Raw genomic sequence first — 26257 nt, forward strand, 5'->3', positions numbered from 1 at the left:
TAAGGTGATTATTGGTTCCCAGGCTTCTTTATCTGAGCCTGAAGATGACCAGCCTTTGCAGTCCTGGCGGGATGAGATTTGGGCTAGATCTCACCCTGACTCAGCTAGAGTCCCTCCAGCTCCCACACCACCAAACTCGGTACCAGCTCCAGCACCTCCTGCGGCTCTTGTGTCACCATTCGTCCCTCCTCCTAGGCTTCCAAACAAGTTAAAAGGTGACAGATTGCGAACCATCCTAGAAGAGAAGTTGCTATCGATAGAAAGGCTAAAGGGTAAATACTCATATGTGAGGGACACCCTCCTCTTCCATCGGTTTGAGTAGTTCACTAGGCCCCGAGGCCCCTATATTCCTTCATGGGTCTGGGAGTTCTATATAACTTATGGTGACCTAGTTTCGAAGAGCAAGAAGAAGGCAAGCGAGTTTAGACCGGTTAAGTCGGTGATGGTTTGAGAAAAGAAAATCGGGTGCAGTAGTGAGTACATTAACACTGTATTGGGTAGAGTTCTGCATTATACACGTCCCTACAAAGCATTGCATGTTGCTTAGTCTTTGGATGACCTGAAGGGCTGGTTGGCCCCATTGATTTTTGATACCACTCCGAGGTGGATCGAGGCAGGGGTCTTCATATAGAAGAGGTATTTGAGTATTGCTGCTCGTTTCTGGTTTGGCTTTATTAGCAACACCATAATGCCATCCCAGAAAAAGTCCATTTTATGCTTGAAATAACAATTGATGAGTCGGATGTAGCGACCGATGAGGAGAAGATAGAGATACGGGAGAAGAGCATATTCGGAGACTTGCCAGATTTTGAGGAGACGATTGTGCAGTCAGTGTTCCAGACATCGCTGACAGAGACGTCCATGGAAGCTTCTAGTGGAGCAGGTCCTTCTAAGGTGACTCCGGGCACTGAGGCCCAAGTTCAGATTGATGCACCGGGCACTAATTCCCAGATAAATGGAGTGACTGAGTAGACATGATCCCTTCTTTACCTCCCTCTTTGTCTTACTTTTATTTAACTTATGAATATTATTTTGATTGCATTTGAGGACAAATGATTTTTATTTGTGGTGGGGTGAGGCCTACCTTTTGTGATTATGTTTTGTGTATATATTTGGGGTTTTGAGCTATAATTGTGTTTTACACTGCTGTTGTGGAAGATTGAGCTTGTGGCTCCTTGTTTTTAATGATAAATTATTTTTGGACCCTTCCAAAAAAGTTGTGCCACCTCTTGTTTGTGTTGAATGTGGTTGTTCTTTTGCAAATTTGAGTATCGGTTTTGATTAATATCGATGAATTGAATAGTGCTCATAATCGAACGAAAATGAATGTGCGGCTACAATGAGGCCAAATGAAGTTGCATAGACAATATGTGAACTTTTTGCATCTCGTTGTGACTAGCCAAGTATCGAATTGAGTCTCTTGTGATGAACATTGCACACTAGCGAAAGTGTGAAGTCTTGTTTGACATTGGTGTCAATGCCTTGACTGATGAGCTTACCGTGAACCATGTGTGATGACACCTAGAATTTGTCCGCTGGTCCGGTTGACTAAGTGATGCAATCCCTTGATATGATCTTAGGCAACTTTGAAGAGTGTGAAACAATTTGACGTTATTCCTCTTTTGTGGCCTACCTTGTGATTGTGTGAATTTCGTTTGAACACCCTTTGAGCCTTAACCTTTTCTTGGAAGAAACTTGATGAAATTGTGACCTTTGTTGATCCATTACCCATAATCCTCATGATTTGTGGTTTGTGTGAATAGCCAACTTAGGCCAAAAGCCTAAGTTGGGGGGTGCAGTGAAAAGAGAAGGTAAAACATGAAGTGCAAGAAAGTCCCCTTTGACCCATAGTTTTGAGAAAAATGGAACCCCTTCATATAAAAAAGAAGAAGAAAAGAATGAAAAAGAAAAATAATGAAAAAGTTGTGGAATAAAGTTGTGAAAATGCAAGAAGAAATGGGGTTTCCAACAGTTCATGGAAAGTGAATAATGGGAGGACTTGTGAGCACGAATGAAAATAATGAAGAAAATGAATGAAAGTGTTGTTCACACCACATTTCATGAGGATTATAACCATTGAGCCTAACTGACCATACCTATGCACTCAGCCCCGTTACAAGCCTTGAAAAGACCTTTTTGATCTTGAGTGAGCTGAAACAATTGTTGATTGGAAAATAAGGGCAAACCTATGGGTCAAATCATGCATTGTGTTCATCTTTGTGAGTGTGAGCGTTGCATTTGATTTCGGAGCTTTAAATTCTGAACCATTGTGCGTGAATATGGAATCATTCTTTGTGTGAGGGCATTTGAGTACCTTTGTTGAGCTTGAACTTGCATTTGAAGCAAATATTGTGAACTTGAGAGTCTTTGATAGTGGTGAGTCACAACTTGAATCTTTGAGTGCACAATTGATCCTTGCATGAGTAAGTTTAGTCTTTTTGTGTGCATTCATTATTGAGTCTTGTGTAGCACTATTTGAGACATCCTATTTGAACTGTTGAACTTGAGTTTTACTTGAGGACATGCAAAAATTTAAGTTGGGGGTGTTGATGACTCCACGATTTGGACTCATTTAGGACTTTATTTTAATAGATTTAGTGTCCTCAAATGCATATTTTGTGCCAATAACTGATGTAAATCCTTGAATTTCAGGTATTTGGATTGAGGAACAAAGCATGAACACTAATGTGCAAAAAGGAACAAGGCAACCGAAAGAACGAAGAAAAGAAGGAATGAGGATCGCCTAAACCATTGGGCGAGTCGCCAAATAGCCATGGTCTCGCCTAATGTTCCAGTGTGCCATGCCCTAAAGGAGAAAATCAAGTCGGCGATAGAAAGGAGCAATCGGTGAGTCGCCAAACGGTTCCGCGATGCAGTGCCATATCGCCCAAAGTTACAGAACTTGAAGATACTGAAGGCCAAAGTAAAAAGGCGATGGAATTGACCAAAGGGCGGATCGCCGAGTGGATCGGCAATCCCGACTTATTGCGCCAAATGGACCTTCGCAACACATTTTTTGGTGACTATAAATACATTTTTAAATTCTTAGTTTAGTATCATTATTGTTCAGTTTTCAAGTTTGAGATCTTAGAACTGAGTTTGGAGACAATATTTCCTTAGCTTTGAAGATTTTCATTTATGAGAAATTGGAAGTGGGTGTTGAACATTCTTCATCTTAGACCTTTGTAAAGACGAAATTAATCTTACCCAGTTGATGGAAACACAATTTGGTAACAATTTTTATCTTTTTATGAAGTCTAGCTAAAACCCAAATTCTTGGGGTGTGATTATGTGATTATGGGTTGATTTACCTGCTGGGTATTGTTAATTGATAGTTTAAATGTTGTTTAAAAGTGATTCCATTCAGTAATTGTGGCTTAATCTAAAGGGTTGTAGTTGCAAATGCAACTCTACCTTCGTGTTTTTGGCTTGCTCGAGAAAGAGATTTTAAAACCAAGATTACTGATTTGATGGTCTGTGGGTATTGGGTTGTCATGAGTTCAGCTCAAGAGAGAGAATCCTAAACCCTTTTCCACACATTCAACTCGAGAGAGTGAATGGACTAAAGCGTAGGCCGTTCTTAATTGCTGCTTATTGGTGTTCGAGAGAAACCAATTTGATTCGGGGTAAATTGATTGAGAGAAAGTTTATCCCTACTAAAGTCTAGCTTATTCAATGATTTACAGCTATTTACTATTAATTGCAATTACCCATCTGTCTACCTTAGCCCATAATCCAATCACATCCCAAGAACCCGTCTTTATACTTGTTATTTTTGTGTTATTTTTTGTTGTAGCTGATAGTTGAAACAAACTCCCCTATTATTTGACACTTGTGTAACCCCAAACTTGAACCATACTTTTATTCGTAAATGTTTTTACCTATGATTGACTTGAGCATATTCATGCTTTTCTATTGATTCTCAAATACGTACCACTCCCTTGAGACTCGACCCCAACTCACTTAGTAGGGTTATATTACTAACTAACGATCATTGACGCTTAGTATTGGATGAAGTGTCTTTGAAACGTTATTAATCAGGCATGAACAAAACAACTTAATGACTTCATGGGTAACATGTAATAGTTCCATGATTAAGGATATAATCTCGAAAGGATTAGGAACTCAATACTCAAGACTTAAAACTTGAAGAGACTATTCCTCTGAAAGATGCTCAATCTATGAAGTTTATGTGGAATGTATGGGCATGAACGACTCGACCCGACGGTCTACATAATAATATGGAACTCATGTATACGTCTCTTCTCATTCTCATACTTACATCCTAAAAACTTAGCTCAAATCAATAGTTGATTTCAAAGGATTCACAATTGAACTCAAAGGCTTTCTTGAAATCTACTTTTAACTCTCTCTTGAATTTGAATTATGAATTCAAGAGTTATGATTCATGATATGAAGGATCTCGTGATGATAATGTAGAATCATAAATATACTGTCCTCATTCTCATACTCACTTACTCAAGTCTTGAAACAAGTTATTTGAAATTGTAGAAGACTCCTCAAAAGACTCAAAGGGACTTTCTCAAAATGTTCGAAAGAACTCTCAATACCTAACTCTTAGCTCTACCTTGAATTTGAATTATGAATTCAAGGTTATGATTTGTGATAGGAAAGATATCGTGATGGTTAAAAGTGTTTTAGATAGTTAATCATGAGAAACAGTTGAAAAACACTGCCTGGAGAGCAAGTTTGCTTCGTGGCAATGCATTATAATATTTGGTCGCAAAATAACTTTTGAAGTAGTGGATTCTGCGTTCTCTCCGTGATGTGGAGATGGATTTTGTTCACTAGGGGAGCAAGTCTGCGACGCGGACTTGTGTGACAGTTTCTGTCTCACTGTTTCTTTCCTCGTTTCCTAACCCCAATTCGCCTAGACTCAAATGGTTTCTTCCCGAATCACTTAGAATCGATTACTCAACATAAGTACACTCTAATCTACTCAATACAACCCTCAAAACACTCACTTTCATCTCAAGAATCTATCAAAATCCAAACAAAACAAGATTTAGAAAGAAACTTCAAGAACTCATCAAGAACTCAACATACTCAACTTATGGATGAAATTCGTAAAAGAAACTCAAGATTGGTGTGTGGGTGAATGAACCCAACACTATGGAAATTTACATACCTCTTAGGGATCAAATCTATGGCGAAAATCCGCAACAAAACTCAAGAACCTCGACGAACGCCTTGATCCTTTCCTCTTTTCTGGTCTTTTCTCTTCTTGAACTCTCTTCTAAAACCCTAAGCATAGATTAGGATTATAAAACTGAACCTAATCAGTTTAGACCCCTAAAACCTTACTAGAAATGAACTAAATCTGATTGTGTAAGGAAAAGACCCAAATACCCCTCATATTTTCGGGTAACTTTCCTTAACTGGACAACCTGATGTCAAAAGAGTATATCTCACTCATCTAAACTTGAAACTTAGCAAACTCGGTGGCGTTGGAAAGATAATTCAATGGCATTTCATTTGATATCTTATGGGCTTCCTAACTCATTATGTACTGAAAGTTATGATCGTTTGAAGTTTACCCAAAACTTAAAGAACTTACAAATAACTTAAATGAATTCTCTTTAGTTCTTCTTGGAACTCAAGGTGCTACATCTAGTGAACTTAACACTTAAGAAAAATTTAAATTCCTTGGTAAAATCCTACTCACAACGAAGGATGGTTCGAGTCTTAGCTCAAAAAATTTCTAGGGTGTTACAATATCTCCCCCTTGGGATCATTTGTCCTCAAATGATGACTGGACTGGGTATGGAACAAGGTTACTCTTATCTTCTCTGCCATACCAACTAGAATTGCCCGCATTACTCTTCAGAACCAACTAAGGGCTCTCATTTAACTATTTCTCATAGTAAAACCTCACCCTGTTCTTCCTCCTCATTTAAAACCTTAGACAAAATTATCACGATAGGATCATTAACCTTCTCTTTCTAACATCACTTTATTACTAAAAGGACCCCTGAAAAGACATATTCCATACTCTTTGAAACTCATTACTATCTTATTCTCAAACACTTGACTTGATTTCTCCTCTTATTATCTCCCCCTTAGGTCTAAAGCTGACACTTGAAAGCTATGTACCTATTCCATCATCTCTAAACTGGTCTACATCTTCTTTTACTCTAACACTCGGGAGAAGCTTATCTCATGACTACCAAACTCTCCATAAGCAGGTACTAAGACCTCTTTCTAAAGTGTTTATATTAACCTTTTCTGAGTACCCTCTCGGTACACCTCTTAATGCTCTTGTTACTCTTGTGACTTAGCCACACTTCAGTTCCCTTATTTAAAGGTTAGGGTCTCTCACCTGTACTACTCACATTCATTGCAGCAACCATCTCAATTCTTCACCTACTCTATTTCAAGTCTACCAGATCAAATCTCAATACTAACATCATCACTCTCATGTTGCCATTCTTTTGATCATGACACCCATCTCAAATTCAAGCTTAATGATTATTTCTAAACCCGAATATTAATATGATTGCTCGCTTGCTATACTAACTCACCACTATTATGCATAATTTTAAAAACACTTATTCACTAGGACCTCATGACAAGTAGTCAATCCTTACCTCTCATTTCCACTTCCCAACTTAAGTACTACTTACTCACTTACTGCGCATTATCTCTCAAATAGTTCTATCATCCTCTGAATACTAGGGGTCCCCCCTCCCTTCTTCAAATTTCATAAGCCTAGATTGGGTCTATCACCTCATCAATACTCTACTATCTGATTCACACATATACTTAGTTTCCTCTCACACGATGAAACATCGACATCAACTCCATTCTGGTAAAAAAAAAATATTCTCTAACTTATCTTGAGTAGTAACTATTTCTCTTTCTTATATCAAGAACTCTCTACAATATTATTATTCCTTTTTCTACTCATAAAGGAACTCATCACTTATAACTGATTGGGTAAATGATTGCAATAACATAATCTGCCCCATCACTATCTCCCTTTCTTAGATTTCTATACCTTTATATTCATTTCTCTAACTTTGGGCACTTTCACTACTACTGCTCATGATCTCATAACTCATGCTACCTCTTTAGGTGAAAATACTACCCTAACTCTAAACATACTTCCTCAGAAGGATCTCAGCTGACACAAGGCTTAGAGAAGAAAGTACATCTCATTTTTAGCTTGAACGCATGATTCATATGAACATGAGTGCATTCCTGAAACTCAACACTTAACTCATTCATGGGCTTCTCTCAAGCCCCTCTAGAGTCTTATGACTCTTGCTAAGAACAACTCATCGATAGAGGACTGCCTTTTCTTTTCAACCACCTTTAGTATGAAGGGTAGTCGAATGGATATGAGAACGAATGAGTTAGAATAAATCTTTATGACATAGCTCTATTGCACGATTAAGAGTATGAAGGATGAGAACTTTTCGTAAATGTTTGTAGTCCCTCATTTATAGAAGTGGGGTCCCTCACAACCATAAACAAGACCCTACTAACACGGCTTCATAGACACCCTAGGACCCTTGAACTCTGTGCTCTGATACCAAGTTTGTCACGACCCGAGCATACACCCCGGATATGGCCAACACTCGAGAACCATTGTTCGCCCCCAAGCGAACCCTCATCTCGGCTGACTTCAACCGAAAGACTAACTCAAGCATACAAAGCTTAAAAGTGAATAAAATTCATTGAAACTCAATTACAAAATCTTTAACTCAAAGGATTAACTCTGAATAAAATAGTATATTCAACTAGCCAGAAATAGGCAACTCAAGTCTTTAAAACATTTAATAAAATAAATGAAAAAGACTTCTCAAACTCTACTGTCTATCTATGAAGCCTCTACTATTACAAAAGAATATCGGGACAAAACCCACGACATCTCAAACTAGTAGCTGTAAGATAAGGATGAAGTCTTGCGGAATGTAAGAAGGCTCACCAAAGTTGACTGGAATATCCCATGATCCCAATGAAACACCTGCACATGATCCTAAATACATGTATCTGCATCATGAAACAATCCATGCATGTACGAGCATGTAAGGGGAATTTTAAAGCATAAACATAAGCTTGAACTTGATAAAAGGAAACATACTTACCTCTTCTCAACTCACTCAACTAAACTCAACTCAAGAATAAGATACTCAAATCAAAGATTATATACTCAACTTAAGATAAAGCAACAATAAAAAGTGTGATATATAGAAAGCTTTTAAAACAATAGATAGCAACTCAATGTATTGAACAATACAATAATAACTCAGTTTGTATATAAAAATACAATATAACTCTGTGGGAGTTTCTCTAATCGACAACTATCACTATGAGTTATGTGATGATACAACATCTCACCCATGCTGCCAGAACTGTCCTATACCTTGCCGAAGTATGAAACCTCTCAACTAACATGTAGTTTCCACTAGGCATTGAGCAAGGAACAATACATAAAGACAAAATATGTAAACTGAAAAAATCACTTTACGGGCTAAAAAAGTTACTTAGAGCTTGGTTTGGGAGGTTAGTTTCAAAGATGATGTCTATTGGTTACTTGCAAAGTAACTCTGACCATACTTTGTTTATTAAAAAAAATGAGGGAAAGATAACATCATTGATTGTATATGTAGATGATATGGTATTAACTGGTGATGACCCCGAAGAAATGTTGAAACTATAACAATACTTAGCGACCAAGTTTGATATGAAAGACTTAGGACAACTGAGATATTTCCTAGGTATTGAAGTGTCAAGGTCGAGATAGGGAATCTCTCTTTCCCAGCGGAATTATGTATTGGATTTATTGAAAGAATCATAAATGCTTGATTACAAACCAGCTGAAACACCGATGGAGATGAACCAACAACTTAGAATTTCTTCTGCTCAACAATTAATAGACAAAGTTTGTTATCAACGGCTAGTGGGAAGTTGATCTATCTAACTCATACTAGACTGGATATTACATATGTGGTAAGGGTGTAGAGCTAGTTTATGCAAGCTCCAAGTATAGAACACATGAATGCAGTCCATAGGATCCTAAGGTATTTGGAAAAGGGTTGATATACTCAAAGAATGAAGCACCAACTATTGAAGGCTACACCGATGCTGACTAGGCTAGAGATCGCTAAACCATGAGATCAACTTCAGGTTACTTCACATTTGTTGAAGGTAATCTTGTTACCTGGAGAAGTAAGAAACAAAAAGTGCAGAAGCGGAACTTTGAGGTATGATACATGGTTTATGTGAACTATTATGGATCCAAAGAATTCTGCGTGATCTTGGATTTGAAAGTGCTGGACCTATAATGTTCTTTTGTGATAATAATTTTGCAATTCATATAGCACAAAATCCAGTGCAACGTGATCGCACTAAACACGTCGAAGTGGATTGTCATTTCATTAGAGAAAAACTTGATCAAAAGATCATCCAATTTCCATATGTAAAGTCTATAAACCTACTCGCAGATGTCCTTACAAAGGCAGTACCAGGAAAATTATTTCATGAAGCAATTGACAAGTTGGGCATGATAGATATCTATGCATTAACTTAAGGGGGACTATTGATGACAAGAGACTGCACTTCTAGGAAGTTTTATTTTAGTAATATTTATTTGCTGCCTTTCATATGTAATTTTTTTTTTTACCTAAAATAGAATTCTAGATTTTCTCTTTGTTGTATAAATACATGTATTAGTACAATGAATAAACGACATTAACGATAGATTTCTTTATGTAAACTTGTGACTTTGTTCAATAAGTAGTTTCATTATTATTAATCTTTAATAATTACCAACTAAAAGCTGAAAGGATTTGAAACATTTCATATAATTTCCTAAAAAAATGTTTTCCTTCCTTTATTTTTTCCTCATAACAAACAGTCACGTAAAATATTGTAATATTGAATATTATTTGTAGTGAATAGGAGACCTTGAAGAGGAGTTCTTCTACTTCGTCCTCCTGACACATGAAAAACACTCTTGGCCAAAGATGTTGCTACATAGTGTAGGACAACATTTATGAATATTTCTTGTAGTTCGTTGGGTGGAAAATTGTACCTTGTTTCTTGTAGTTCGTTGTGTGGACAACACTATCCCCGTACCTTTTTTCACACAACGAAATATATGAAATATTCAAGAATGATGTCCCACACTCTGTAGCGACATTTGGCCAAGATTGTTTTCCCTATGCCAAGAGGATCAAACATAAGAACTCCTCTATGAGATATCCTAATTCCCTACAAATAAAATTCAATATTACTACATGTTACATGACTATTTGTATCGACAAAAAATTAATGAAAAAATGAAGTTTGTGCATCTCCCTCCAAGAAAAAACATTTTTTCAGGAAGTTTTATGAAATCTTTCAGCTATTATTTTCATCATGTTCTTTATTTATCACATAATATTTTGGGATATTAAAACACAGTAGAAAAAAAAGGTAAATTATAGTTAGTATAGTCAGATCCTTTACCTTCTTGCCATAAATAAAGTGGAATATTTTCCCTTATCCCAAAGACACTTTCCCTTATTTGTACTTGATTGTAATAAATACACAGTACCTTTTATGTTGCATACAAAAGAGAACCTTTTATATAAAAGATATTGAATGGAGAAAAACCTTAATCATAGTATGATAAAATAATTATTTCGATGTAAATAAAGATCGATTCAAGTTATATGCACTGATCGACGGTATAAAAATTATCCAAACAATCAGATTATTTTAAGATAATTACATATAAATTTATTGACTAGTAACATAAACTAAAGGGAAAGTAAACCTCTAAAAAAAATAAGAACTGATTACCATAACTAATATTACATATTAGGAAAAGTGAAAATGACACTATTATCCTTGAATTCTCAAATTAAGCGAGAAAAATAATAGCAATGAGGGCATAATCATAAAACGTGCAATGATAAATAAAAACCAACGAGGGCATAATTAAACTACAACTTGTTGCAATGATGTCTAAAAAAGATCTTATGGGAAGAAAAAACAAGAAAGAAAATCCATGGATAGAGAATGAACACAAACCATTCTTCAAAAGATTTAATTTTCATGGGAAAGGACATTGGGCTAAGATTACGAAGAATTTTTTGCCTAGTAGAACATCAATACAAGTTGTAAGTCATGCTCAAAAGTACTTCGTGAGATTATTGAATTCTAATTCTAATTCAAATGAGAGAAAAAGGGGAGAAAAATCAAGATGAAGATCGAAAACACTTGATTTCTTGTGCCTTTTTCTCTCATTTGAATTGGAATGAATATCCAATCACGAAGTTATTCTAAGCATGACTAACAATTTGTATTGATGTTCCACTAGGCAAGAAATCCTAGTAATAATAATAATGCATTACTAGCTAAAATGGGAAAGGTTTAGTTTGAAGATGAACAAACAAGACTAGCAACTTAATGTAATATGTATTGGGGTATAATTTTTAGTGCTATATGTAAGAATCGGATGACGAAATTGGGAAAGAAAAGGGTTGTAAATATAGTAAGATATTAATTATTATTCAATTTTTGACTCATGATCAAATGAAAATAAACTAAATATAGAAAGATATTAATTATTATTCGGTTTTTAACTCATTGTCAAATGAAAATAAAGTAAATACAGAAAGATATTAATTATTATTTGTTTTTTGACTCATAGTCAAATGAAAATAAAGTAAATATAAAAAGTTATTAATTATTATTAGATTTTTGACTCATGGTCAAAGGAAAATAAAGTAAAGATAGAAAGATATTAATTACTATTTGACTTTTAATCACGGTCAAATAAAAATAAAGTAAATGCAAAAAAGATATTAATTATTATTTGATTTTTGACTCATATTCAAATGAAATAAAGTAAATATAGAAGGCTATTAGTTATTATTCGATTTTTGACTCATGGTCAAATGAAAATAAAGTAAATATAGAAAGATATTAATCATTGTTTTATTTTTGACTCATGGTCAAATGAACTGGAATCTATTTACTTGTGCATTCTTATCCAATCATATATTTATTTATTGCATGTTTATTCAATTAAATGCATATTCAATAAATTGTGTAAAGGATATTCATAATACAATGTATTTATAATACGCCCCTTTTGATTTTTATTTAATAGATAATGTGTCTTGCTAAAAATCTTACTAGAAAAATTTAGTAAGAAAAAATATTAGTTAAAAAAACAATACATATAGTAATAAACATTTGCTCGTTTCCTCATTAAAAATCTTATTAGAAAATTCAGTGGGATAAAATCTTAATTAAAAAAATCGTATAATGCGTAATTTACTTCCTCCAATAAATATCGTGATTCAAAAGGTTAATCTTCACATTCCGATCTTGTATGCCGTCTTCTCAAGAGCTGAACTTAGTAAGAATTTGATGAACAAATTCATTAGATTATCAACATAAAGAATTTGTTGTCAATCAATATCATTGTACTTCTAAAGATCACGTATGAAGAATAACTATGGTGAAATGTGTTGCGTTCTATCTTCTTTTATGAAGCATCATTTTAATTGGCTATGCATGCAACATTATATTCAAATAGAACTATGGGCACTTTGCTATCACATTTTAGGCCACATGTTTCGTTGATGAAATTTATCATTGATTTCAATCATATACATTCTCTAGTTACTTAATGAATAGCAATAATCTCAGTATGATTTGAATAAAGTATGATTTGAATAAATAGCATTAATAGATTATTTTGTAGATCATTATGATATAACACTATCTCCGTATATAAACAGATAGCATGTTTTGAGATCAAATTGTCAACTTCTACAAGTATAAGTACCCTTCTTACTTGGTCAACAATAATCCTATCATCACCCTCATTTATCTCAAAATCAAAAACCCCATTCGATAATATTTTACACCTCCTAGAGACATTTTTGTTTTCTTTTAAAATTAACCCTGCCACTGAATAAAGATATGTTATTCAAGTATTAACGAATCTTCTCATAACGACATGCCTATTCATAAACTTATGTATGATTTTCTTTAACAGAGTAATAATTGACTTATGTCTAGGATAGATTATCCAAAAAATTAAGATTTCACACATGTTATTTTCGACATCATATTTAGAAGATGTAGAAAAAAGACCCTGCACCAAAATTCTTTATTGCATGCTAAGAACTCTTCACATATACCTTCATCAGGCTTTGCAAATTTTTCAAGTTCATCTTTTAACTGCACTTCATATGAAGCCTTAACACAAAACAAAAATTGTGTTCTTCTTTCTTTCTTTCTCCAATTTATGGACCAATTAGACCAAACATGTCTATCACACCTTTTGTGCTCTGCATTAGCTAAAAGTCCATATTTATTTAATTTTATAAAATTATATACTCATTTAATTTTATAAGTTTTATTAGTTTATATAAATACATGATGCAAAGACGGCCCAGTGAGAGTTTCCAAAAAGAGGCAACTTCGGCTCTAAATATTTATTTAAAAATAAGTGGTTGTATTCTTTTCATATAAAATCATAAATAAATAAATAAATAGAGAGAACTTTATCACTTCGAAAATGCTCATTAAATTGCTTAATTTACTTGAATTAGTGAGGTCCATGACCTGATTTTAACAAGTGCACTTTCTCACTGAATACATTAAATCATTCTATGTATTCATATTATCCCTCACTTGGCCTTATTTTTATTCGTACGATTTATGTATTCATATTAATCCTCACTTGACCTTATTTTTATTCGTATCAAATATGAGTGAGTAAAATATTTATTCATTTTTACCAAATACGTTTTCATCCCATTCATATTCTATCCAACCTATCATTCAGTTGACAACACCACTTATCAAGTGATGATCTAGAGTCCTGATTATAGATTCACTAAACTCAATACTAAGTAATCTACTAAACAACTATATATATTTGTTGTGAATATAGTTATTATTTTAATGGATTAACTATAAAACACTATAAAAATCCATAAACTTCAAATGTTCAATCTTCGCCCTAGATTGACAATAGGAATTGATATCGACAAAATACTAACTACTTAATGTTTGTTTGGTAATTAAAATTGCTTTAATCGAATTTAGAGGGTAAAAATTACTAGTAGTATATAAAAGAACGATTCATCATGTCTAGTGCATCAAAGCTTCTGTTTTAAAAAATGGGATGATGAAGAATATTGCAGTGTGACTCCAACTATTTATATCATATTTTGTACTTGTTTTGCTTCATTAATGCTAATCATCTTTACTCGTGATTCTGCAACAGTATACTGTACTTCAACTGAATTTTGAAATTCCGTTGAAATTGAACGTGAAAGCAATATACGTCTAGATACCTTTAAAGGTGTTTGAACGTGAATGCAAGATACTTGAAAGGAAAAAAACCATTTGGATATCTTAAAAGACGCTTGAGGAGTTTCCTGTTCTACATTCTCAATCACATTCTTTTTCACATTCATATGCATGGAGTCTCTAACTCATGCAACTGCGTTATCCTTTTCTTTCCTGCCAACTCCGAATCCAGATTCAACTTCTTGATAGCCCAATTATGCTCCAATTCCGTTGGAAGGTGACATGCTTTTTCAAACACCATTCGATAAGGAGAAATCCCTATCGATGTTTTGTATGCAGTCATGTATGCCCACAAAGCATCATCTAACTTGTTAGCCTAGTCTTTACTTTGTGCATTCACACTCTTTTGCAGGATTTGCTTCACTTCCCGATTAGACACTTCCACCTGCCCACTAGTCTGGGGATGATAAGTTGTAGCTATCTTGTGTCTCACTCCATATTTTGCCAACAGATTTCACACTGAACTGTTAATAAAGTGCATACCTCCATCACTTATCATGGCCCTTGGAGTTCCGAACTTGGTGAAGATGTCCTTCCTGATGAACTTCACTACCACATATGCATCATTGGTAGGTAGAGCAACTGCTTCCACCTACTTGGACACATAGTCCACTGCCACTAGGATATACTAATTTCCATGGAAATATGGGAATGGTCCCACGAAGTATATCCCCCAGACATCAAAGATCTCAACTTCAAGGATGTTGCTCAATGGCATCTCATGCCTTCTAGAAATAGTGCCCATCATTTGACACTGATCACAACCCTTCATAAACATTGCAACATCTTTAAATAAAGTAGGCAAAAAGAAACCAGAATGCAATACATTATGTGCAGTACATTCGCCTCCGTGGTGTCCACCATATGGCAAAGAGTGACAATTCTCCAACACTTGTACTGCCTCCTGTCCATTTACACACCTTCACACCATCTGATCAGGTCCCTGCTTAAATAAGAAGGGCTCATCCCATATATAAAAATATGTCTCATACTTAAGCCTTTACTTTTGATGTGTTGAGTCCCTAGGTGGAAATAAACCTCTTACCAGAAAGTTCACAATGTCAGCATACCAGGGTACCTGAGCAAGATCCAAGGCTAGTAATTGCTTAACGGGGAACTTTTCACGAATTTGTCCTTCATTCCTCACATGAGATGAGTCCTACATCTAGACAGATGATCAACTATATGGTTTTTAGTCCCATTCCTATGTTTAATCTCCAGATCAAACTCTTGCAAGAGAAATATCCACTTAATTAGCCTCAGCTTTACATCTTTCTTGTTGAACAAGTACTTGATTGTAGCGTGGTAAGTGTAAACAACAACCCTGGTGCCTACCAAGTTGACCTGAATTCGTCAAATGCAAACACTAATGCTAGCATCTCTTTCTCAGTGACAGTATAATTAGATTGTGATGCATCAAGTGTCTTGCTAGCAGAGTAGATGGAATGAAACATCTTATCTTTTCGCTGCCAAGCTCTGAACCAACTGTCGTATCACTAGCATAACACATGGGCTCTAATAGAAGCTCCATACCTGGGTATACCCTGCAAAACATCTACCAAATACAAATTAATATGAACTTTCTTTAAAAGAGAGAAACTTACCAAAACATTCATCCTCCTTTTATTTTTTAAACTTTTGATGGAATGGAGGAGGTGGTTTCACTATTGGTTACACTCTTTCTTCTTATGCAACAACCTCACTCTCCTTAGGTTCACTCTCCTTGCTAGCAGATTCAATATTTCTTTTCTTTGGGGCCAACTCCTCCAACTACAAACCATTGCGTGTACCTACCGTATTTACCTTCTTGGGATTAGGATCAGTGTTTCCTGGAAAACCTCATTGGGGTCGTGAGTTCTGGGTACTAGCAAACTGCCCGAATTGTTTCTTCAGGTTCTGTGTAGTTAGCTGATTATTTCTCACATCAACAGCTAACTAGGCTTGATCAGCCATGATCTTCTTCAACATCTCCTCCATGCTCATGTTATTTGGCTGCTCCCATTGGGCCTGTGGTTGATACCTATGTGCATTCCCCTGGGGTCTATACTGATTTTGGCCTTGTGCCTGATTTTGATTACCTCCTGAGGAAAAATTTGGATGATTCCGCCAACTAGGATTGTAGGAGTTTCCATAGTTCTGCTAGCCACCTTTTCATTGTGCATTTCCTACAAAATTCACAGAATTCAGGTTTACACCATATACCTCTGCACTATAATCACCTCCTCCGCAAATTTCACACCAAGTTGGTGGTTGTTGGACAACATTCACCTGAGGTGGTTATTGTCTCAATGATAAGTTGTTGAAGTGAGTATTCATCATGTTCTGCATTGCAACAATTTGTGCAGTTAAGGCAGTCACTGCATCTACCTCCAATATTTCTGGAGTTTTCTGTATCATGGGTTTAGCTCCTCCTCCGTTCCACTCGAGGTTATCCTATGAAATCCTATTCAGCAAAGTAAAATAATTCAGCATAAGTCTTCTCCAAAGCATGTACACCTACAACTGAATCAAGTAAAATCTTGGAGTTAGGCTCCAATCCTTCAATGAAGGTATGGACCAACACCTCGTTAGCCTGATGATGATGATGTGGACAGCTCATCAACATCGATTTAAACTTGTCCCAAGCTTGGTACAAGTTCTCTCCTACTTTTTGACGGAAACTCAGTATGTCGTTTCGTAACTTAGCTATTTTCCCAAATGGAAAAAATCTAATAAGGAACTTTTGTACTAGATCGTCCTAGGAGGTAATGAAGTTAGCAGGCTCAAATTCAACCATCTTTTTTCTTCCCCCAATAGAGAAAAGGGAAATAAAGAAAGCCTCACGTAATCCACATTCACTCTAGCTGGAGTGTAAGTATCACTGATCTCGAGGAAATTCTGGATATGGACTGTCGGATCCTCGTGCGATAAACCAATGAATTGTTCATTCGTGTGCAATAGTTACACCATACTCTACTTCAGTTCAAATCTTCCACTAGCTTTAAGTTTCTGAATGAATGAAATCACATTGGTGGTACGTGGGATTGCCACGTCTCTTACTTTCATATCAGCCATTAATGCAGGTTCTTCTTGCTCAACTCTTGTTACCGAAGATGTTGGTTCACTAGCAACAAGAGGTATTGGGTAAGTGAGTCATCTTTGCCTTTTCCAGTAATGAACAAGTCTTTCTGGTTCAGCTAAAGGCTCTACCAAGTCCTGATCATCTTCTAGTTTGGAAATTCAACACAACCTGCAAAATGAATCGCTAAAATCAACACTTGTTTTTTAACTTCAAAAATCAGAAAAATCAAATACTTCCTAATTCTAAAGTCCCCAGCAATGGCGCCAAAAACTTGTTCCGCCCAAATCGCACATGCAAGTGTACTGTCACAACCCGAGTCTACACCCTGGATGTGGCTGACACTCAAGAACCATTGCTGGTCCCCAACCGAACCCTCATCCTGGCTGACTACAAGCGGAAGACTAACTTAAGCATGAAAAGGCTTAAAAACTGAATAAAAATCATGAAACTTACAAATCTTTAACTCAAATGAATAAATCTAAATAAAAATAAAATATTCAACTAGCCAACAATAGGCAACTCAAGTCTTTAAAACATTTAACAAAATAAATGAACAAACTTTTGAAACTCTACTGTCTATCTATGAAGCCTCTAACTGACAAATATGGAAGTCGGGACAATACCCATAACATCCTGACAAAACTGAAAAGTAAATGAAATCCTCTGGAAGCAAGGAGGCTCACCATAGATAACTTGAACTCTATGTGGTATCAACGAAGCTCCTGTTGATAATTGTGAATACCTGAATCTATATCATGAAAGGATGCGGGCCAAATGGCTCAGCACGTGGAATGTACGAGCATGTAAGAGGAATTTGAAAGCATAAACATAAGCTTGAACTGATAAAATGGGAACATACTTTCCTCTTCTCAAGTCACTCAACTCAACGAAACATAGTTCAACTCAATGATAAGATATTAAACTCAGATATATACTCAAGGATACTCAAACTTACTCACTCAGAAGTACTCAACGATAAGATACTTAACTCAGTGATAAAGTTCTCAACTTAGTGAAACTCAACAATAAGGTACTCGAAACAATGAAGCACAGATCAACTCAAGATACTCAATCAAGATACTCAACTCAAGATACTTAAGGATAAAACACTACTGAAAGATGCAATATATATGGAAAGTTGTAAAACTGTAGATAACAACTCAATGTATTGAAAAATACAATAATACTCAGTATGTATATAAAAATACAATATAACTCTGTGGGAGTTTCTCTAACCGACAACCACCACTATAAGCCTAAGTGATGATACATCGCCTTGCCCATGCTGCCAGAACTGACCTATATTTTGCTGTCATATAGAACGCCTTAACTAAGGGGATCCATTAGTCTATGCTAAAAAACATTAAGGAATCATCTAAAAAGTATAACCCTTTCTACCCACGTTGGCCACATGGTTTATGGGGGCTATGAGTTATCTGAACTCTTCCCCATATCGGTGCTCAAAACTACTCCCAAAATACTCAGCTCATATGTTTAAAAACATAACGTTTTTCTTTGGTTTGAGATAATTACTCAAAACTTAGCTTAAAAGCTCTCTTGGAATCGATGTTCCCTTTCTTACTCGAAACTCTTTCGGAAATCTGAGTTTCCTCTCATCTTAAATGTGAAAACATTTACTCTTGGGAATACTTAGTTTCCATATATCATTTTAAAGAAAATGAACTTTACTCTCTCTCTTTACTCGACTTCAAAGTTAAGTCTTAAAACAAAGTTAAAACATTTGTAAAAGACTTCTTAAAATATGGTTCATGCCGAATTATGACGTGAACAACTCAATGCAAGGTTTTCAATAACCATAGATAGAACTCAATACTTGGAACTCAAGAACTTCAATAATACTACTCATTTCAATAATGCTCAACTCAGAGGGTTCATGCGGAATTATGAGCATGAACTACTCGACTTAAGGACTCAAAGGTACTTCTCATCTCTAGACTGCTCGACTTCTAGGGTTCATGTAGAATTATGGGCATGAATAATTCAATTCAAGGACTTCATGGGTAACATGTAATAGTCTCATGATTAGAAATATAATCTCAAAGGGGATTAGGAACTTAATACTCAAGATTTAGAACTTGAAGATACTACTCCTCTCAATGATACTCAATTTATAGAGTCCATGCAGAATTTATGGGCATGAATGACTCGACTCGAAGGTCTACTGTATACGAATCTTCTCTTTCTCTTACTTACTTCCTCAAAACTTAACTCAAATCGATGATGGATCTCAAAGGATTCACAATTGAACTCAAAGGCTTTCTTGAATTCTACTCTTAAATTTCTCTTGAAAGTGAATTATGAATTCAAGAGTTATGGTTCATGATATGAAGGATCTCATGATGACAAAATAGACTCATGAATACATTCTCCTCATCCTCATACTCACTTGCTCAAGTCTTGAAATAAGTTACTAGAAGTTATAGAAGACTTCTCAAAAGAACTCAAAAGGACTTTCGTAGAATGTTCGAAAGAATTCTCAAAACTTAACTCTTAACTCTACCTTAAATTTGAATTATGAATTCAAGGTTATGATCATGTTATGAATGATTTCTAGGTGTTTAGAAGTAGTTTAGAGTGTTTAGAATCAAAGGGGAGTAATGGTACCCTTTGAAAGAACTCAAACGGACGAAACGATGAAGAACGGGTGGGGGCAGGAGACCCTGGTGCTCTGAGTGGTGCGGGACACCAGCCCCTATAGTTCAGAGAACTGGTTGGGGGCGCTCTGGCTGGTGTGACACGCCAGGCCCCAACCCAGAAAACTTCGACGACTTTCTTTGCTTGTTTTCTCACCCTAACTCGCCTAGAATCGAACGGTTTCTTCCCCAATCACGTGGATTCGATTACCTAACATAATTACACTCTAATATACTCAAAACAACACTCAAATTACTAAATTTCATCTCAAGAAATCATCAAAACCCCAACACAACAAGATTTAGAATGAACTTCAAGAACACCTATCAAGAACTCTAATCTTTCAACTTCAAGAATGAAATTTTGCTGAAAATAACATGATTGGCGTGTGGCTGAATTAACGCAACACTATGGAAACTTAGATACCTCTTAGGGATTAAACCCATGGGGAAAATCCGCAACAACACGCAAGATTCTCGACGAACGTTTTGATCCTCTCCTTTTTTTTCTCCTCTTTTCTCTTCTTTTCTCTTCTTGAAATCTCAAGTAAAACCCTAGGCGTATATTAGGATTATAAAACTGAACCAAATAGGATTAGACCCCTAAAACATTACTAAAAATGAATTAAATCTGATTGTGTAAGGAAAAGACTAAAATACCCCTTACTATTTTCGGGTAACTTTCCTTAACTGGACAGCCTAACTTCAAAAAGTCATATCTCACTCATACAAACTCGAAACTTAGAAAACTCGGCGGCGTTGGAAAGATAATTCAAATACCTTTCATTGGGTACCTTGTAGTCCACCTAACTCATCATGTACTGAAAGTTATGGTTGTTTTAAGTTGACCTAAACCTTAAAAGAACTAGGAATGACTTGAATGCTTTTCTCTTTGGTTCTTCTTGGAACTCAAGGTACTATATCTAGTGAACTTAACACGTAAGAAATTTTAATCTCCTTGGTAAAATCCTACTCACAACAAAGAATGGTTTGAGTCTCAATTCGAAAAAAATTATGGGGTGTTACATCTACGTGGTCGTTCAAGTATTAAAGTGGCTCTTATAAAGAGTCGGGTATCGTACCCACAGGGACTAACAATTAGAATCACTTAATATTTCCAAAACTTTAAATTAAACACAAATGTTATCAAGATTACAAGATTGATTGATTTTATAATCTAATAGTTAAATAAGCACTAAACAAACACGATTCAATTTCTAAGGTTTCAAACAATGATTGGGTAAGGTCCAGGGCTGCAGCTCTTATCAGGATTCATGTAATTTATCTTATTAATTGGATATTTATCAACTATCGAATCAACGATCATAGGGTTAGATATATGATTTTGGTCTTCCGACCTCTAATCGCCTACGATAAATGACAACCTAACTACATCGTTGAGCGGGGATAGGTTGGACCAAGTATCGAGCATTACGATTTCTTCCTATATCATGACCAAGCATGGTTTCTAGGTCGATCCCTATCCTAGATACAAATTAACTCTAATTATGAAGAGAAAATCATGCTCCGATTGCCCCACGTTCTATCCTATTATTCCTCTCTTGAGTTTAATTCAGACAATATGCTTATTTCAATGATGATCAGGCATGAAATACGAAAAACAAGAACATAAGAAAGATTCATATGATGGTCAATGTCAACCAATAAAAACTCAATAAATTACAATCATCATGTAGCCGCAGCCCTAGAACTAGGGAAATTAGCTACTCATAATCGTATTTTCAATCAAACAAAGTTTAAATATCTTCAAGAGATTGAAAATAGAAGAGATTAGGAAAGAACCCTAAAAACTTATGAAATAGCTCTCCAAATCATCGTTCTTCAAAACCAAGCAAAAATAATAATAAATAAAATAAAATCTGAGTCTATTTATAATTAAGTCAAAACGGCCAAAACTGGCAACTGATGGCACGACGCAGAGATGGTTCTTAAACTTAGGTTTGAGAATTTTACTCTTCTCCGCGATGCGAATGCTACACGGACCACTCTGCCTCGAATGCTGAATCATGCACAAATTTAAAATTTCCTCTTCGTGACGCGGAGAGGACACGGACCATTCTGTCCCATTTTTTAATTCGCGACCAAGAATTCAATTCATCTCTGCGACGCGGAGAGGATACATATTCAACTTGCGCTTCAATTTTTCATTCTTCTTTTCACTTGGGTCCTCTCGTGATTTCCAATGCCCATTTCAGTGCTTGTTTCTTCTTTCAAACTTACATACACCACTAATCATGTTGGTTAGTATATATACAATAAAAAGACTCGACACGACTATAAAATAACATAAATTAATTTCAAACTTGGCTTAAATGTGGGTATTATTAGGTTCCTAGGTATATAAATATGCCTAAGATCACTTATCTTAGAAGTCTTTTGATAAGCATATGGATGAAATGGGTGTTAAAATTTTACATGCATGGTTATAAGTCTAAGTGGGTGATTGTTGGGATATACTATTAACCATATGGCTTAGTTATAGTATTGATTTTGATTCTTTATAAAGACTTTACGTTTTATGTTAATTATTACAATAAAGTCTTTGTTTGAATAGATCACTTTGTTTATATGTGTGTCCTTTACTTATATAGTAGGCGATTTTTGGGTATGAAGTTGTTTAACTCATACGCGAAAGATTAAAATTGTCGATTCTTATAAGTTATAAATTAAATGTTCACAATCAAAGATGAAGTTGGACAAACATCTTGATGATTATAACCCAAGATTAAATATAATTCAATCTTAATTACGGGAATGGTAAAATTCGAACTTCTTGTTTTAGTACATTTTGAATGTATTGAACCGACCAAATTGAGATATGTATTTAGGTTTTGAATTTCAATAAATAATATTGCTAGTCCATTACATGAGCTTATACTCTTAATCTTGATGTAGTTATTATGATCTGTGTAGTATGCTTTATTATTTTAATCTATTAAAAGGTGAGACTCTATGTTGAGTCAAAATATTCCTAATGAATTAGATAATAACAAATTACATTCGTGAAATCATAATTAGTCGATGGAAGCATATCTCGGATATGAGAAAGAAGACACCCCTTTATGGTTGATTATAAGTAGTCACGTGAAAACCCTGCAGGTGGATTATATATGTAAATCCGTCACGTGAATTAATTTAAGCATAAAGATAAAGAATTAAATTAATCAATGGATTAAATTTTTCAGAAGTTTGATTTAATTGATTGGTGTCGGTAATTCTAACACCGGGAGTTAAATAAGTTATAACGGAAAAAATTGAAATTAAATAGCGGAGTGCACTTACAGATTTTTAGTGGTACAATATTTGATTTATTATGATATGGTTAATTCATGCTTTTACGAATTAAATATTATAATTAGAAGCCTCTGCTAATAAATTTGCAGGCCATACTATGCCAGATTAATTGATCGAGTTCGGAAAAGAAAAGGACTACTAGTATATTTTTTCAGTTTAGGAATAAATTGTTTTTTACTTTTATTAGTGTAAAAGAGAAAAAACTTCTTATTTTCTTAAAAAAAGAAAGAGAAAAATACTTCATATCTTTGTTTCCTTAAAGAATGAAAGAAACAAATATTGTTGTTATTGGTTGTTAATGGATATTGATGGTGTTTAAATATCCTTGGTATTTAGTGTCTGTCTAAATACACTTAATCGTATTTAGTGGTTGTTGATAACTATTGATCATGGCTGTTGGATACCTTAACGGTTTCAAAATACACTTAACGGTATTTAGTGGTTGTTGCTAACTATTGATTATGGTTGTTGGATACATTAACGGTGTTGAAATACACTTAATTGTATTTAATGGTTGTTGATGACTATTGATCATGGTTGTTGGATACACTTGACAGTATCTAAATATACTTAAAGATATTTAATGACTATTATTGACTATTAATTATGACAAGAAACATTTCATTTTTCAAACCTTTCCCTTCTGCTGAAAATTATAAATAAGGGTGGTGGTTCTCAAGGAAAGATCATCTTTTTTTCTGAAAATTTCCTTGCCCACACAAGAATTGATTGAAAGAGTTAGTTAGGAATTAGTAGAAGGCTGCAATCCTGGAGTCCCAATCCCTGAACGAGTTCTGTGAAAGCTACAAAAAGTTAAAGTTTCACAACTTATTTAGTTAACATTATTATGCTATTATGTAAGTTTGTGATTCTGAATAATGCTTCCTCTATGCATATTCTAACACTTCTTACGTCTCCTAGCTTTGGCCAAGAAAGAAATTGTCAAAGTCTTTGCTGCCACAATACTCTTGAAGGTAATAAATGTCAACTTTAAGAACCTTCAAGTAGGGACTAACTCTATATTTTGAAATAAGGTTTTACACATCATGGATCAATACAAACACAATAACGATAACATCTCAGTCTGAATTGCCATATCTCGCTTAAATCGTCTGAAATCTTGCCTTCCCTTTTTTCATTAACTATGCTTGTTTTTAATAGTCGTGTCATGGATTTGAATATAAACATTTTTTTTTCAAAACGATTGGAAATTACAATTTAGGCTTATAACTTTTTCCACCAAGATTATCATCAATGTTGACTAGTTAATCCTTTAAGTTTAAACCTTTTGCACTATTTTTTTTCTTTCAAAATTAAGGGAATTCTCCAACGCATCAACCCTTGTTCCAATCATATCATTGTTATTATTTCCTAGGAGATTTTTTGTACTAAAAAATGATGAGCTTGATGACCACTTCACTGGGTTAAATCAATAACTGTATTTGGAAAAACATGGCGATGTTTGATAAAAAGTTGGCTTGTGAATGACATAAGAATCTCCATTAACACCAAGTGGTGATTGATTGGTAAAAGAACTGTGAAATGGCATGTGTGAGTTCAAATTTGAGTAAGGGATATAGTAAGGATGATAATTGGGAGGGTCAAAAGGTTGAACAACATCAACAAGTGTCTTTTGACATTTAGACAATGCCCTCTCTTGTTTGTGAGCGTTTTGGTGTCCCCTTTGGGCTTGCTTAGTGGGAAATTCTCTTTTGCAGAAGTTGTAAGAGAAATTCTTAGTCTTTGAGGAATTCCTCTGCATAGGTGTTGCCTCATTGGAAGAATCACTAGCATGAGTTGGGGTTGAATTAAAAAGATTTAGTCCAAGATTTGAACAATTAATGTTCTTGTTGTTGTCGCAACAATTATTGACTTTGAGACTAAGATGTTCTTCAGCAGCTGTTGATAATTCATGTGTCTTCCATTGATAGCCTTCCACAATTTTTTCTTTCAGGATTTGAACTATTTATATTCTTCTCGTTGGTGTAATCATTATGGACTTTGAGATCAAAAAGTGCTCTACCAAATGATAGTTCATGTGTCTTCAATTGAGAGTTTTCCATAGATTTTTCTTTCATCTTCTTTGTTTTTGTGATGACTTCATGAGATTCTTCTGAGACTGGTGATATGCTAGAAGCCTTAGAAGAACATGATTTTTTCATTGCAAAAACATCCATTTTCCCACTATACTAATGTTTATGTTCTTGAAATTTGCCTGAGATAAGAATGAAGAAAATGAATCTGTTAAATAGACAATGGTGTAAATATAAAATCCTTCAAATATGGAAAATTAATTAATGTATGGTGTTACTGATGAAAAATTTTAAGTAACCAAATCATAGTTCTAGTAGAGGATCATATCAACTTCTTAGAAAATCTTATTCCATCAATATATTTCAAATGGTGGTAAGAGGAAGAGGAAGAGGAAAATATCTGGTAAAAAGTACTAGGAAAATTAATAATTGAGGAGTCCCAAAATAAATGATAAGAAATATTAGGATAATTAATAAATGAATTAGAAGAAAATAACCAAGATAATCTACCCGAAATAAGAGTTGATGAAATAAACAATGATGATCTAGAACAACATTCGGAAACAAGTGAAACATATACGGAACTTTTAGCAAATATAGATAATACAAAGAATTTAGAAGTAAATACAGAAGACGTAGACATGGAAGAAAAACCTAGCACATCAGGAGTAAAAAACCCAAAAAATTTTAATCCAAAATATTATAATAAAAATTATGAACAATATAATAAAGAAAAAACTACATGGGATAAAAGATTAAATAAAAAATGGACGCCTAAACCAATAACTGGACAACATGAATTTTTAGATTTAGACTGTGTAGCAGACATAAATAAAACAATCCAA

At 34.8% G+C, this 26257-nt stretch overlaps 1 protein-coding gene and 1 pseudogene across 1 annotated transcript in view; one reads left to right on the forward strand and one right to left on the reverse strand.

Moving 5' to 3' along the window:
- The window catches only part of LOC125844869 (immune-associated nucleotide-binding protein 9-like), a 947253-nt gene that overhangs the window by 699713 nt on the left and 221283 nt on the right, over window positions 1-26257 (forward strand). The window lies entirely within an intron of this gene.
- Window positions 24591-25556, reverse strand: LOC125845882 (zinc finger protein 1-like; annotated as a pseudogene).

This window comes from Solanum stenotomum, chromosome 11 (genome assembly GCF_019186545.1).
Source record: "Solanum stenotomum isolate F172 chromosome 11, ASM1918654v1, whole genome shotgun sequence".
Classification (NCBI taxonomy): domain Eukaryota; kingdom Viridiplantae; phylum Streptophyta; class Magnoliopsida; order Solanales; family Solanaceae; genus Solanum; species Solanum stenotomum.